Source organism: Drosophila yakuba, chromosome X, assembly GCF_016746365.2.
Source record: "Drosophila yakuba strain Tai18E2 chromosome X, Prin_Dyak_Tai18E2_2.1, whole genome shotgun sequence".
In the NCBI taxonomy this organism is placed as follows: Eukaryota; Metazoa; Arthropoda; class Insecta; order Diptera; family Drosophilidae; genus Drosophila; species Drosophila yakuba.
Window position 1 is genome coordinate 16,372,933 of NC_052526.2, and position 8,120 is coordinate 16,381,052.

Here is an 8,120-nt window from a genome sequence, read left to right on the forward strand (position 1 = left end):
GCATCAATTATTCACTTGAAGTTATGCACTTTACTTATTAATGACAGGTATATTTGCCCGCCTTGGATACTTGATACCCAGGACGTCGAATGGATTTTTAACATTTCCCTTTTAGGGCTCCCACTCATTTGCTAAAAAAGACCCAAAAAGATGCGCAAACAGTGCGACTGACATTAACATATTTTAAAAGCCAAACGGCATTTGCATAATTTTCATTCCCCTTTTCGCGCCCACCATTTTGTAGGTGCTCCCCATTTCGTCGAAAAAATCCCCCTAAAAATTTGAAGAAAATGTTCCAAAATGGCGCGCACTTATGCCAAATTAAACTTTTTAACAAAAATGGCGCCCAACGTGGAAATGATGATGATGCTGGATGCCGGGATGCTGCAGCATCTCTGTGGTCCCGGGTGGTGTTGGTGGTGCTGGTGGTGCTGGTGGTGCTCCCGTCTCCGGACTCCTGGCTCTTCTGGCCACCATTATGTAACAAATTACTTTGGCAAAGTGCTCGTGTATTCGCTTTTTAAATATGCAAAAAGAGCGCAATTTGCATAAATTTTTGCCTCTCCCTTTCGCCCGACATTAAAACAATTTTAACTCGCAACACCAACAGGCGTGGAAAAAAGAAGATGCCGAAAAAACAAGAAATCTTCAAGGAACAGGACACGTGGATACCCTTTAAGGTATTATCCAGTTTAAGAATGAAGAAGTAATTGCAGTAGAAATAACTATCAAATGTTTTTCTATGCCAAAATGGCAGTTTTATAATGCGATCAACAATACTTTCAGTTTTTATACAAAAACATTTGAATTGTATTAGAACTCGTAACTAACTTTGAAGCTTAAACAAATAAAAGGAATTTTCCAAAAATATCTTAGTAAATATAAAAAAGCCCATTTTTCAGTATCAATACCATAAAGAACATACCCATTTTGGAGCAGGTCCTTGAAACCTGAACAGCAACCACCCAAAAGGGCGGGGGGCTGCCTGTTGCTGTTACCGTTACCATGTTACCGTGTTACCAACTCACGCCCATCTGCCACCCACTCACCACCCACTGCCCACCCACTGCACCACCCAGCTCGACTGGTACGTGGTGGTGACTGCTGGCTTGGCCTGTTTTGGGTTGGTTGTCATCGGTGCCAAATTAACAAATTTACGCCAACATCTCCAGCTCAAAAGCTCCGAGGGGGGTGCTGGTGGTTGGAGTGGCTGGAGTGGCTGGGAAGTGGGTGAAAAGTGGGCGGAAAGTGGGGGTGGTGCGCCGTGGGGGTGGCTTCACATTTGACATGCTCTGCGGCGGGTGGTTGGTCCTTAATGTGAATTCGCTTTTCGGGCCCTTCATCTCCAACGTCGCTCCGCTTTTGGCGTCCTTAAATTAAATATTCCGGCACCATTAGTGCTAAAAGTGTTCGCATTAAAAACATTTTGCATTTTTTCTCGCCTCTTCTTCACTTTTATTATGTTTTTTTTTTGTATTTTGTAATTTGCCCGTGGGCAAGTTGTTCTCTTTGCTGGCTGTGGAAAATTAGCTGGACATTTCCTCACGACAACTTTGTTCTTAAGCACGGTCAAGTTTGCTTTTTGTAACTTTTCCATTAGTCCACTCAAAAGTGCTGCGAAGGTAATCAAGGATGCAATCGAAGCAATCGCCGCAAAAGGCCATTGTAAAGTAACTATTTTGGGCAGTGATTACTTGAAATTTTAGGAAACATATAGAAAGTTTTGTTATCTTAGTTAATTTAATCAATTTAATAATTTTAATATGATATTAAATACATATCATCTTAAGTAATCGTTTTGTGTCTCATATGATTTAATTTATTCAAATGAAAATATATATGTATAACAAGCAGCTATTTTCACTAATTTTACCATATTTTCCTTGGGTATTATTTTTATTATTTTTATTAACAGCTGACTTAACCGCATTTTAGTTTAGAGACCGAAAGCGGCTTAATTCGACTGATAAGATCAGCTTCCTGTTCGGCCATCTAAAAATGGCGTTAAATAGGGATGAAGGTGGCCAAGAACAACTTGCTAATGATGACGGCAACGCCTTGACTTGCCTTGACTTGCGATGATCAAATGTTAATTCGAAAATAAATGAACGTTAATTGCACCGCTGGACATCCGGCACTTGTAAGGCCAGTCTACGCTATATACTATATAGAACATACATATATGTTACACATGTCTGGTACAAATCATGTCTGGCCTTTGCCTTTTGATGTTATCGCCACTCATTAAGCGGAGGTGTGAGTTGGCCTATAAGTCCGCTGACAGCTGGTAGCACTTCTAACGAGGTCCTCGAGCGAAGGTCGTCGCCAGTTCTTCCTGCCTATGACTGTATGACTTTGCCTATACCTACACTAATGCCCATACCCATACCATTACCTCTATACTCGCATATATGTACAGTCGTAGTTTTCTGTATTTTTCTGGTCCTGGTGACAGCTGCCAGTGCATTGTGGGCCCCGGCACTTAATGTCCGTCCTGCATACCTTTCACACCTTCTTCTCCTGTTTTTTCCTTTTTATTTTTATTATTTTTCTTTTTTTTTTTTTTTTGGTAGGTGTGAAGCGGAATTTCCAGTCTGCTCGCTGCGAGTCTTATCTAAATTGCTTTTCAAGTATCAATATTTTAGCTCAAGTGTAAATTATACGCACACGCTGAGACTGCAGAAAATACAACAAAAAAAAAAAAAAAGGAGAAAAAACCAAAATAAAAAGTGAGGAGAGGAAAATACAAAAAGCAACAAGCCAGGAGAGATCGGAGATCCATCCTGTGGTTTATTTAGTGCTGGGCCATAGATAAATCTAAAAGCTCTGGCCGGAGGCAAGAGGTTCGAACTGGAGAAGTGGAGAAGTGGAGTTGTGGAGAACTGGTGGAAAGATCGTGGTGGAAAGCATTTCCAATGGCATAAATTACGCACGCCAACGTATTCATAATTCTATTTCCGGCACCATTAGCTCCCCGGATTCACATGACCCCCAGCAGACAGACGAAAGGCCCAAGATTTGTCGCTGACACGCAATCCCATACGATGCGATACGATATGATACGAGGAGATCCCATACGATACACGGGAGTGGAAATGGAACTGGCAAATGGTGACTGGTGACTGGCCAACGGGATGTGCTCCATTAATTGGGCACCGCCAAGACCATAAAAAACTCTCAGGTAAAACTTTCTTAATAAAATGCTAAGCCAAAAACAAAAAAATCACAACAAAAAGCAGAGATCAACTAAAACAGAGTCAAACTGAGCGCATTATAATCAGATTATGAGCACTAATGATCCTTTAATGATCGGCGTTTAGGTATCGGTCTACCTATCTCCGAAATTGGTTTTAAATTGAAAGACGGTCCAGCAGTAATATATACGAAACGAATTCAAATCGAACCGTAACACTTTTATTTAGTGATACCTTAACTTGCAAACGGATGCGGCATAGGAGAATATGAAATTGAATTGCTAGTTTGTCCAGAACAAGTTACTATCTATCATAAATAGTTTATTGGTAGGACTAACCTATAACCTACATATACGTACAAAGCTTACCAGTATAACATATCCACCAAAACTCCACAAAAAGGCACCGCAATAGGGGTTTGATTTTTGGTAACCAGATACCTTTCTTATATCATACTTTCTCAAGATCAAAGTCAGCTGGAAACCCGATACATTTCGCCAGTTTTCATTTCTTTCGAGATAGCGTATCTGAACTTCTGATTAACCCCAGAGAGCTCGGGTTCAGCTGGCGTTTTGACGTGAGTTTCCATGAATGAAATGCCCGAGAAACGGACACTGTGGGGCGCCTCGGGGCATCGATGTCTCGATGTCTCGATGTGGCAGTATGTGCTACTGTAAACTCCCTCCTTTGTTCCCGTTGGGCCAGCTAATTATCAACACACACCAAGTCCAAAACGCACTGCTCTGGTGGGCTTGAGCTGGACTAGTTTAGTCGATGTGGATCGGATTGTATCGGAATAGACTCTTTTAGCTCTCAGTTTGGACATTTCCGGTAGCTGGGCTGCGCAGGCGCGTTAATGAACTTTTAAGCGGTGGCAGGAACAACGTAAAACACGGAAGAAAATCAGTTCTTAATTATGTTTAATTCATTTTTAAACGGACTATACATATGGGGGCGTTTTAACAAATTTTTCAACAATTTCTGAGTATATTTCATATAGTAGAGAAATAAATACTTGTATTATAAATAATCATAAATAGGGAATTTAATGTGAACCATCTTGCTTTTATAGTTCCTAAGATCTCGACGTTCATACGGACGGACAAACGAACGGACATGGCCAGATCGACTCCTCTACTGATCTTGATCAGGAACATATATACTCTATAAGGCTCTTCTAGCTGCTACACACTTTTCAACGAATCTAGTGTAAAAAGAGAGCAAAGCTGGCTGTGAACAGGACAAAGGAAAAAGGACAAGCGGCCACTGGGACAGGTGTAATTTAATTATGCAAGCCAGCGAGCATAGAAAGTAGCCATCGCGTTTTGAGGGGGAGGGGTAGCGAGTGGCGGGGGGAGCGGTCGAGGAGCGGTCCTGTTTCCAGAGCTGTTTGGGTTGGCGTGTTCATTAAACAAAGTGCAGCAGAAGCAAACGAGAGGCAAACGAAGGCGAAGGTAGCGCGTCCAATTTTAATGACACATAAAATTGGTCACTTATGTTGGCCGCAAATGAAAACAAAACTGGCCAGGACATGACAGGCAGGACTCACAAGCACAAGCACAAAAACACAAACACACACAAGCACAAGCACAAGGATATGGACAAAGGGAACTACGAGGTTGCACATGTTGTGCGACTGGCACTGAGAAAAATACCAAGAATGCTCTGTAAATTTGTTCTTTAAACTTATGTGTGAATGTAATGAAACCTAAATATATATTTTTAATAAGATAAAAATACATATTAGCCAAGTAAACTAAATCATGTCATCAGAAAATAAAATATGTTATGTATTTATGTGCAATTTGTATTTTTTTTAATTTATATTTTGTAAAGCACTAAAACCTATTTATTGTTAAAAAGCTGAGTAAAGACTACCAATAGTTTTTGATACTCCAAAAACGTTTTTGGCAGTGCACTTGAGGCATTTTTGTGGCGTCATTGTCCTTGTGACTAGATAAACACAGCGACATGTCCTTAAAAGCCGCTTAGCGCACTCAGCGGTCCTGGATCGCTGGTAATGTGAACTTGTTCGGCGGCAGGGGCGACGTTCAGAAGGGGGTTGGGGGATCCGGAACGACCGTAGCCAACCGCTCACCCCCTCGGAACTTACTTGCTACTTTTTTCAGGTGTTATTTGTTTGGCTTTTCCTTTTTCGGCCTTCCTCTTTTTTGCTGGGGCTGCGCGACAGGCGTTAAAATCATGTATCGCTGACTCGTTTAATTACAGTTACACGTAACAGCGCCTCGAAAAAGGTGGAGAACATATCCTTATGGTCAGATTTGCACCTCCCAGCTTACTGGTTACCATGGCTGAAGTGGTTAGAAAATATTAGATTTTATTTTATAATTGTACCTATAATTTTTATCTAACGGAGATTCCAAATCCTGGTGATATTTCCCATAAAAAATAGTACTACTTAAATATAAATATAAATATTTATATAATTATATGTATGTATGTATATATATTACCGAAGTTATTGCACAATGTGGTGAGGATGATATCCTATATCAGCAATTAAAGACCTCAAATTACCGACTAAACTTTCTATTCTTTCGACCAAATCGATGGACATTCTGCGCTGTGTTGATCTGCAAAGCGAAACAAAGCTGGAAAACAAAATAGTGGCGGGCAACAAAGTGAAATTGGAATTATTAAAGCATTAAAGTAGAAAAATTAATTAAAAAATAATCAGCATTACGTGTGCGAGATGGCGTGACAGCAAATCATATTTAATAATACCGTCATAATATTTATTTGCCCCCAAAGATCTCCCCTTAAAAAAATTACCCGTGGTCGAGCAGAAGTTGCATTGGCAATACAAAGTATCGCTTATAACAAGCTCGAAATACTCTTACACAACTTTAAACAATTTAACATATAGCTTTTTGAATAGGTAAAACTATTAAGATACTTTATGGCATGTGCATTTTTAAAATATATATTATATGTTTATTGATAGCGCCGTGTCAAGGGTATTGCAAAAATGTAATATAGATAGAGCGACAGTGCACCCTCGACGGCCACGCCCCCTCCCTCAGTGCCGCCCACCTTGTTGCATGGCCGCAGAAATTAATTGCACTTAAATTGTCACTGGCCATTGCAACAACTTTGTTGCTGTACGGTGTTTGCTTATCGCTTTTAATCGACGGCGGTCATTTCATTAGTTGTTTTCGTTGTTGTTGTTATTGTTGTTGTTATTATTGTTGTTGTTGCTGGCGCTGTTTAAATGCAACTAATTAATGGTAATGGGTCATTTTGCATGGCCATCGCCAACATCGGCCGCCTTGTTTGTTGATTTTGTAAGCAATTTTGTGCGCTGTGTTGTGTTAGCATTGTGTGTTTATATAAAACCATTCGCCGCTATCGATTTTTTCATTATTATTGCACTGGCCATGTTAACATGAAACATTTGGCAGTCAACAATGTATTTGCTACATGGAAATCGCAGTTCGTACGATGTTCGTTAATGGGGAGCCCTCTACTTTCGAAGGATTTTCCCGATAGCCGCAGCGCTTTTAGTGATAATTTATAATTCCCCACTAAATCGGTTATTTATCCCTTAAATCACTATAGATTGATGTGAAACTTAGGAAACATAAAGGTATGAGCTCCATGTTACATTGTGTAAAGTCTCAGTTCTTTAGCTGGCAGACTTGCAGAGTTATATGTAAACTCGTGATTCAAGACTTTTGTAAAAGGCCGTAGCCAACCTTGACAACTTTCGGTCGATTCCCGATGCAAAGAATTGGCGTCATGTGTGCTTTTCTGTCGAGGGGCAAACCAAGCTCAACCCCCGAGTCCTTTTTTGGTCCTTTTGGTCCTTTTTTGCTCATTTCCAGTACTTGCCACATGCCACGTACTTGCCATCTAATTGTATAAAAGCGTTTCCGTTACGTTCGCCATTTTCGCACAAGGGGGCGGCTGGTGGGCCAGGGGGTGTGGCGGGTCAGGAAGTGTGTTAGATGCGGAGAAAGAAAGAGAGAGAGAGAGAGGGGAAGAGGGAGGCGGATGGCAGAACAGGAGTGGCAAACTTTGAGTCAAAGTATCTAAACGCACAGTTTTTCTGTATCCAAAACTGCATTAAATGCCATAAAATAACTTTTAAAATGCTTTTTACTTAACATCCTGCTCGACGTCGACGTCGACGCCGGCAGCGCAGTCGGGTGGCAGGGGAGAGAGCGGGACGGCATGTGCCCGTGCCCATGAAGATTAATTAACAATTTGCCAAGTTCTTTCTCAGCTGCTTCTCGCCCAACTGCCCCCCACCCCTCGTATTTATTTAATCTTTTTTTTTCTTTTAATTCTTTACGTTTTTTTGGCACTCTTCTGATGTCGCTGTTTATTGGTGCGAAAGAAGCGAAAGAGATGGCCATATGCGCGGGGCAGCGCGCTCTGCGGAGGTGCGAAAGAGAGGTCCGAGCGACTGGCTGGACCAAAATTATCGACAGCGGAAGTTAACACACTTTAAATCAATTAGAAAATAAAAGGCGGAGTTTAAGGGGAGGCTCAGGCTGCCACTCACCACGGCTGCGCAGTTAGTCGTCTGGTCGGTGTGGTGAGTTTTGCCCGATTTTTATGGCACCTCTGTAAGGTCTCTCTCTGTCTTTTTCTCTCCCTCTCAGTCGCTCTCCCCACACATAATTAGCACTGACCAAACGGAATCGAAATCGGAGTTTTGTCTCTGATTGTTACTACGTGGTTTTGGCTTTTTTCTACTTTTTCCCCCCCCTCCCCCAGTTTTCTATTTTTCTATTTTTTCCTAGTTTTTTTTTTTCTTTTTTTTTTTTTTGAAACCAGCCTAAGGTCACAGCTGTGTCAAGCAACAACAATGAGGCAGCAAAATCGGGGCAACGCGTATGAATGAATTGGATTTGAATTGAATTGAATGGCTTCGGTTTGGAAAGAGAAATTTTCGGGGGT